Source organism: Andrographis paniculata, unplaced genomic scaffold, assembly GCF_009805555.1.
Source record: "Andrographis paniculata isolate CXL003 unplaced genomic scaffold, ASM980555v1 Contig61END, whole genome shotgun sequence".
NCBI lineage: Eukaryota > Viridiplantae > Streptophyta > Magnoliopsida > Lamiales > Acanthaceae > Andrographis > Andrographis paniculata.
In genome coordinates, this window is record NW_026137597.1 from 1894210 (window position 1) to 1903636 (window position 9427).

Consider the following 9427-nt stretch of genomic DNA (forward strand, 5'->3'; position numbering starts at 1 on the left):
TCCTAACTTTGTCGATAGCTAAGGTACAACCGTTAGCTATTTCCCTAATCGAGTGAGAATCCTAAATACGACCGTAGTTTTACTGACTCGACAGCTTTAAGTACTAGAAAGACCCAATTCAATTTAACAGAATTCCTATGCGGATTTGTTTAAAATTGATTCTAATTCTTCCCTAGAGTATTTCTCTAGGTTTCTACACCAATTGGAAAATTACACAATTACGGGTGCCAATCTCCAATTTAGCTACGAAATCTCAAATCAATACGTGCGCAATAATCAATTTAAGATGTCTAATCTTATAAATTAGAAGAATTACAAATACCAAATATCGATGAACACCAAATTAAACAAAATCAAGTCTCACAAATTCAATCCCAAACATAAATTCACACCTACGCTAGAAAGGAAATTACTCGAAATTCATAGGAATTGAAAACACAAAACAAATAAAGAAGTTCATCATGCCTTCAATTTCGAAATCGACAAAGAAGAACAATATGAGGATAGAAGAAAAACGCCCCGAAAAGTCGTCTGCAATCCTCTTCCAAGTTCTCCTCTCTTCCGTCGTGGTCTTCCTTCTTTCCCTTCAAATAATATGGTGTCGTGGTAAAGAACGTGGTAGTCCCCTTCTCTTCTCCTCTTCAATTGAAAAAATCGTGTCTCATCAAATCCATCCGAAGATCCCATTTTAAATAGATCCCCTTTGCACTTCAATCCTCACATACTCTTTATATTGTTAATTTACCCCAGATGACCTTTTTCCAAATTCCACATTTCTCACATTGTGTTGCATGATCACGCCAATAGCCTTTTTGCATTCTGCTCATTGTCTCCCAAATACACTCCAAGACATGCCAACTCGATGAAACCTATTATGCAATCAAAAACACATCATGAGTTGCATATATACGAAATTTCATATCTCAAAAGTCGCCCAAAACATAATAAAATATCATTATATACTACGCATATCAATTCCCCCACACCTATTCCATGCTTGTCCTCAAGCATATGTCCAAACCAAGAATTGAAATACTCACTAGCGCAAAAGTCACTTAGCCGTGTTATCAATTACGTCAGATTCAAAGCATGCAAGAACCAACTAACCTCACCAAATGTGGAATGTATACAACTTAAAGCTCTCACCCTTATGTTTTTAGGCTATATTCACTCAATGCACATGAAGTAAACGACGAACCCCATAGGCTTGCAAGCAAATCAAATCAACTCCACCATTCCTCAAGAAATTAACGTTCATAATCAAAGGTCTTAATTAAAGATTATAATGGGGCCATTGTTGGGGTAGGAAAAAGGATATTAACAGCTAATAAGACCGATGAATTAATCTATCAATTCATCACATCACAATGTGTGATACCCGAGTTTCTCACTACTCATTGGCTAATATATATTTCATATTTTAGGTGCTGGTAAATTACTTATATGTTAAATTGTTTATAATTTGGTATATGCCTTACCCGTTTATTAATAAGAAAATATTATCATAATTTATATGAGATTTTAGTAGGATACAAATAGGTTGGGTAAATTATTTGGATATTAATGGTGTAAGTTAAATATAGATCATTTGAAAATTTATTTTAATAGTTAAATAAAAAGTAAAATAAATAAAATAATAATAATGAAGATAATAATAATAATAATAATAATAATAATAATAATAATAATAATAATAATAATAACAATAAAAAAATATTAAGGCGGTGGGGGCGGGTAAAAATCCCCACCCCCACCTCAATCAAACCCACATCCATATCAATTGCGAAAGCAGAGAGAAAGACAGAGGTGAGGCAACGTGATGGAAAAAAAAAAAAAAAACTTTTGACGCCGAATTCGTTAAAAGCCTAGTTAAGGTATTTTTCGTGTTCACGAATTATTACTATTTTACTAAGTAAAGGAAGTTTTGAGTAGAAATAATTATTTAGTAAATTGGGGTAATATTTGTAATTAATTGTTATTAGATACGAGACTGGAATCGTGAAAAGGGCTTTAAAAGTTAGGATTATTGAAGTTTTTGGCGAACTTCAGGTAAGTAGAAACTCATTTGCAACTACAATGCATAAATATATTATTTTGTGAGTTTTTGTTTGGTAATATGTGAATATCAGAAAACTGTACTATGTGATTAATATTATGTGATTATGTGATTTGAGCCTGTGAGCTCCATATATACATTGGTTTCAGCCTATGAGCTCTGTATGTGATATGGTTGAGCCTGTGAACTCTATATTTGATGTTGAAGGAGTCTGTGAGCTCCAAAATTGATGTGGTTTGAACTAGTGAGTTCAATAATATTTGTATATTGTGAAATATGTTGCATTGCATTTTCATTAAGCATGCATATCATGCATTGAAATGAAATAAGATGGTTTTACTATGTTAGACCGCTGATTATACACTGAGGGCGGGAGAGGCGATCTGGGAAGAAGCAACCTGGGGAAACCTGGTGTAGGCCACCGTCTATTGTGACTTTACATACAATGCATAAACAATGCATTCGGAAGAGGCGACCTGGGAAGAAGCGACCCGGGGAAACCTTACGAGGAAATGTAGGCTACCTGGTGTAGGCCACTGTTTGATTTGAATATACAGATATTGAGCTCTTCCGGTGTATAACAGTGTGTCTAGGGGCCCTGGAGAGTATTTCATAAATCAATTGGTGAATTTCAAACGAGAGCACATTCTGCATAGTGAGAATTTTGAGATAAACTTCACATCATGCATAATTTCTACTTACGGAGATTTATAAATCTCACTCAGTTTATGCATTGTAGGTAATCCTGATGATATATGACTCGGTGGACAGACTGGAGTAGCCATGGCGCTCTTACAGGCATTTTGAGTTACCATGTACATAGATGATGACCTGCGGGCAGGACCGTGGCTTGTTTTGCTTCTGTTGTGCTATATTACGTCTGTTTTAGAAGTTTTATGGTATTGTTATAAATAGTATGTCGATTGTTTAGTTTTTGATATGGTTTGAGATCCTTTTGATGAATGTCAATAGGTTACTGTTGAGTTATGCTATGTTTTGCTGAAAACAAAAATTTATAGCAGGTGAACGGGTTGTTATAGATGTAAGTAATTAAGAGGGATTATAGCATGTTTATCGTTTACGAATATGTAAATTGGTGTTAGTAGTATAATGTAAGTGTGGTCGTGACATAATGAGCGCAAATCGCATATATGAATGAACAAAAATCAAACAAAATTGCACTAACGATGATCAATGCAAAACAAGAACATACCAAAATTGCACGTGTGTCGCACAGCTGCAAAATAAAGTATCAGTTCCTGCGCCACAAAAAATTTGGAAAATGCAGTAGCTCAGTGAGTAGGGTCGTCTCCCGAGCGGAATTTTATATGCAGTTCTGTATGCCCATAACGCATCGTCTAAGCATAAACTCCAATCCTTCCTATCCGGCCTCACCATTTTATCTAGAATTCCATTTATCTCCCGATTAGAAACCTCTGCTTGTCCGTTTGTTTGCGGATGATATGACGTTGAGACCCTATGAAGAACTTCATACCTGCGAAACAACGCTGAAATAGTTTTGTTGCAAAAGTGTGTGCCCAGATCACTTACAATTGACTTAGGCATTCCAAAGCGAGTGAAAAATCAAGGACTTTTAGAAAATCTGCAACAATCTTAGCATCGTTAGTTTGGGTGGCCTTTGCTTTCACCCACTTCGACACATAATCAACAGCAAGTATGATATACAAAAAACCATGTGAAAGTGGAAATGGACCTATAAAATTCATACCCCACACATCTAATACCTCAACAAACAACATCGGTGTTAGGGGCATTTGATTTCTAATAGAAATATTGCCTACTCTTTGACATTTATCACATGTTTTGCAAAATTCATAAGCATCCTTAAATAATGTAGGCCAATAAAATCCACTATCGAGTACCTTTCTTGCGGTCCGTTGAGAGCCAAAATGACCTTCACATTCTAGTGAATGACAAAACTTCAGAATAGATTCACACTCACTTTCTTCGACACATCGTCGAATGACTTGGTCTGCATATAGTTTCCACAAGTAGGGGTCATCCCAAACATAGTATTTTGCATCACTTTTCAGCTTATCTTTCTTTGCTTTTGTCCATCCTGCATGGAATTTATTAGTGGCCAAATAGTTCACTAAATCAACATACCAAAGAGAAGAACAAGAAATCGCAAGTAATTGCTCATCCGGAAAATACTCCCTCAAATGTAGTTCATCATAAACAATAGGAAGACGACTTAAATGGTCAGCTACCAAATTTACATTTCCCTTTTTATCTCGAATCTCCACATCAAATTCTTGTAGAAGTAATATCCATCGTATAAGCCTTGGCTTGCTTTCCTTCTTCGCGATTAGATACTTCAAAGCTGCATGGTCAGAAAATACAATTACTTTAGTACCTAGCAAGTAAGATCTAAATTTTTCTAAAGCGAAAACAACGGCTACGAGTTCTTTTTCAGTAGTGGAGTAGTTCAATTGGGCTCTATTGAGTGCTTTTGATGCATAGTAGATTGCCCATGGAATCTTTCCACTTCTCTGTCCAAGTACAGCCCCCACTACCGTGTCGCTTGCATCACACATGATCTCGAAAGGTAAATCCCTATTTGGTGATTGAATGAAGGGCGGTGATATCAACAACTCTTTAATCTTTTCAAATGTCTTCTTACACTCTTCATCAAACTCAAATTGAACATCATTTTGTAACAATCGGAAAAAAGTAGCAGCCACCTTCGAGAAATCTTTAATGAACCGATGATAAAATCCTGCATGCCCTAAAAATGAACGCAAATCCCTCACCGAAGTGGGATAGGGTAAAGCAGAGATAATATCAATCTTGGCTTTATCTACCTCTATTCCTTTTGATGGAACTAAATGTCCAAGAACTATTCCCTCTTCTACCATAAATTGACATTTTTCCCAATTCAAAACTAACTTTGTCTCTCGACACCTTCTCAAGATCACAACCAAATTATCTAAAGAAGTATCAAAATCATTTCCATATACACTGAAATCATCCATGAAAATCTCAATAATCTTTCCTACATATTTAGAAAATATGCTTACCTTACACTGTTGAAATGTCGTAGGAGCATTGCACAAGTCAAATGGCATCCGCCTATAAGCAAAAGTGCCAGAGGGACAAGTGAATGTCATCTTTTCTTGATCCTCTGGTGAAATCGCAATTTGGAAATAACCTGAAAAACCATCTAGAAAGCAATAATGAGATCTTCCTTCTAATCTCTCAACCATTTGATCAATGAAAGGTAATGGAAAATGATCTTTCTTCGTGACTGAATTTAGCTTACGGTAGTCGATGCATTGACGCCTACCGGTTTGTTTCCAAACCGGGATCAAGTTACCATTGTGGTCAACCTCAACAGTGACTCCCGTCTTCTTGGGGACAACATGAATTGGACTTACCCATTGACTATCCGAAATTGGATAGATGATATCGGCATCCAAGAGCTTCAAGATCTCTTTCTTTACGACTTCCATCATAGCAGGATTCAACCTCATTGAGCTTGCCTTATTGGCTTGGCATTTTCCTCAAGCACAATCTTGTGGGTGCAAAGAAATGGGCTAATCCCCTTTATATCAACTAACGTCCACCCAATGGCTTCTTTGTGCTCTCTCAAAATTTGGATCAACTTCTCCTCTTGACTAGGAGACAGTGCAGCAGATATGATCACCGGTAATGTCTCTCCAACTCCTACGAAAGCATACTTCAAGTTTGAGAGCAATGACTTCATCTCCAAAGCCGGTGCCTGCACAACAGATGGCAACAGCCCCATATCAGATTTTGTTAAAATTGAATTAACCACAACATACCTTAATGGTTCATGCGGCAGAGATTGCAAAGCCCGAATCATTTCCTCCAATGCACCACTCATTGGCACTTCATCCAAAGAGTTCATATCTAAACAGTTTGTGAGTGCAACCTCCAATTCATCATTTCCACTCAAGTCAAAGACTTCCTAAATATTTTGAGTAAGAATATCTACACAACACAAAGTATTAGGCTCCACAGGATATCCCATTGCATCAAATATATTAAAATGAACCTTTACACCTTCGAACTCCATGGTCAGTGTCCCTATTTTAACATCTATCTTTGTTTGTGCGGTGCACATAAAAGGTCGTCCAAGCAGAATAGGCGAAGGATTAGGCGAATTATCATCATGCATATCTAAAATATAGAAATCAACCGGGAATATTAACTCATTCACTTACACAAGAACATTCTCAATTATTCCTTCGGCGGTAAGTGTTATTTCTATCAGCTAGTTGAATTATTATCCCCGTTTCTTTCAAGGGCCCAATGTTCAAAGAGTTAAAAATAGACTTAGGCATAACATTAATGGCTGTACCTAAATCTAGCATAGCTCTTTTAATTTCCATCTTACCTATTTTGCACGGGACTACAAACATACCTGGATCTTCGTACTTTTGAGGCAATTTCCTTTGCAGCACAGCTGGCACAGTCTCTCCAGCTAGCACCTTTTCGTCCCCTCTCAACTTCTGTTTCTTGGTACACAACTCCTTTAGGAATTTCGCATAACGGGGGACTTGTTTAATTTCATCGAGCAAAGGAATACTTAGCTCTACTTTCTTAAATATCTCCATGATCTCCTTGTCTTTATCGCTCTTAGCCGGTTTTGCTAACCTGTGAGGAAATGAAGCAACATTAGCATTTGATTGAATAGGAGGTTTAGAACTCACCTGATTAGTTGACTTGTTCGCTTCTTGCTCAATCTCTTTCGCAATCTCCTTTTCAGCTTTCTCTTTTTGTGCAACAACCTTCTAGCTCCTTACCACTTCGCAAGACCATTGAACTAACGTTGCTCGGGTTCATGTGGATTTGAGCCGGTAGCTTGCCTTTCTCCCTCTCTTTCATATCCCGCACCTCCTTCACAACTTGAGACATTTGATCTTCCAAGTTTTTAATACTTTTTCTTGTCTCTTGCTGAAATTGCAAAACATTAGAGGCAATAGTTTTAACCATATCGTGCAAGGAGTTACCAAGAACGGAAGCTTGAGGAATGGTCCTTTGTGGCTGTTGTTGTGTATATGGTTGAAAACCCGGTGGTTGTTGTTGTCCAAAGGATTGCTGATTTTGATTACCATATCGAAAATTGGGGTGGTCTCGCCATCCTGGATTGTATGTGTTTGAATATGGATCATAAGCCCTTCTTTGTGCAAATCCTGCAGCATTCACTTCCACCTCTTGTGTCAATGTAGGACAAACATCCGTAGGATGCTCAATACTCGCACAAATCCCACATGGCTTCACTTAAGCGTTCCCTACAACAAGTTTTCTCACAAAAGCAGTAAGCTCATTCAATTGTTGTTGCATAGGAGAACTTACCTCAGCAACTTCTTTAACTCCCACGACATCCCTCGGCCCAAATTATTGAGAGTTCATAGCCATGTCGTTCAGCAATTCCCAAGATTCTCTCATAGTCTTGTTCATGAGAGCTCCTCCACTAGCAGCATCGATGATCCTCCTGTCAATAGAAGTTAGTCCTTCATAGAAATATTGGATTAGAAGTTGCTCAGAAATTTGATGTTGCGGACATCTAGCAATTAACTTATTAAATCGATCTCAATACTCGTATAAAGACTCCCCTGATGTTTGTTTGATGCCACATATCTCTTTTCACAAATTAGCAGCCTGAGATGCGGGAAAGAACCTTTCGAGGAACTTGAGCTTCATATCCATCCACGTGGTCACACTCCCGGCGGGCAAGTTGAACAACCAATCCTTGGCTGCATCTTTCAAGGAGAATGGAAAAGCTCAGAGTTTTATTTACTCCTCACTGATTCCTGGTGGTTTCATGCTTGTACACACCACATCGAACTCCTGCAAGTGCTTGTGTGGTTCCTCACCTGGCAAACCATGAAAAGACGACAATAAATGAATTAGTCCAGATTTAAGCTCAAATGTCGTATTATCGACTATAGCAGGAAAAGTAATACACAAGGGATGTTGAATTAAATTAGGAGCAGCTAGCTCCCTAAGAGTTCTTTGTCTCACAACTTATTCAACTCCCTTGGCCTCTTCACTCTCTTCGGAACTAGAAGTGTCAGCCAGTTGGATAGCTAAGTCAGGTTCCGGCGACTCAACTTCTTTTTCAACCTCTTTTTGCTCTCTAGCTTCTTTCATCAAACGGCGTGCAGTCCTTTCGATTTTTGAATCAAACACTAATTCACCTGTATGACCAGTTCGAGGCATAAACCATTAGGCGAAAAATTAATAATAATGGGTTGAACTATTTTTTTTAGCCAAAAAAAATTAAATATAAGGTCATCTCCAATCTATTACTTTATTTTTGCAGCAGCTATAGTAAAAATGCAGTTAGTTTACAATCATTTTGCTCAAACCACGAACTTCAATTTTTACTCTAAAAAGTATATTCTTTATATATTCTTCTTTTATATTGTTTTATATAACTTTTCATTATAAATTACACTCTAACTTTAATTTATTTTTACATTATCACTAAAAGTATATAATTCATATTTTATTTATAAAATTATATATCACTTTTTAAAACATAAATTATATATTATTTTTTACCAAAATAAAATTATATATCACTTTTAAAAAAATAAAATTTTATATCAATTTCCAAAAAATAAAATTATATATCACTTTTTAAAAATAAAATTACACAAAACACCCCAAAACCAACAAAAATACATAAAATACTCCACTAAAAAAATGGAGCAACAATGTAGTTATCCCCAAAAATAGGGTTGGGTTGAAGCCCCAATAAAAGTGAATTATACTAATAATGATTTATTAAGTTATGTTTTGTCCCATATTATTATTAACACAAAATAAACCATAGCTATTGTTATAATCAAATATAACAATCTATATATTAACTCATATATATTTACCTTTGGACTATGTTAAAAACTTATAAATATAATATTTGATATTGAGTCAACGATTTAAATAATATTAAATTAATTATTTTGATTAAAAATAATTTGCTGAAATTTATTATTTTTTCTTGTTATAATGGATTTTATAAAAATAAGTTATATTTTGTCCGGCATTCTCATGCAAAGTTAATTATTCCTATTATTTTTTATTTGATTTATTTATATATAAAGATAAGTCATACTAATAATTATTTATAAAGTGATATTTTTTATCATATTATTTTTAACACTAAGATGTGTTCATTTGTTAGATTTTGGTTTTGAGTTTGTTGGTTATTCAATCCTTGGAGTTTAATGTTAGAAAATTAAATTTAGAATTTACGTAATCAATTAATTGGTAAGTGAAAATGCGACGGACCGGTGAACTAAATTAATTGGATTAAGTTGAATGAAATAAATAAATAAAATTTATTTATTGGATATGGGACTTGGTTAATATTTT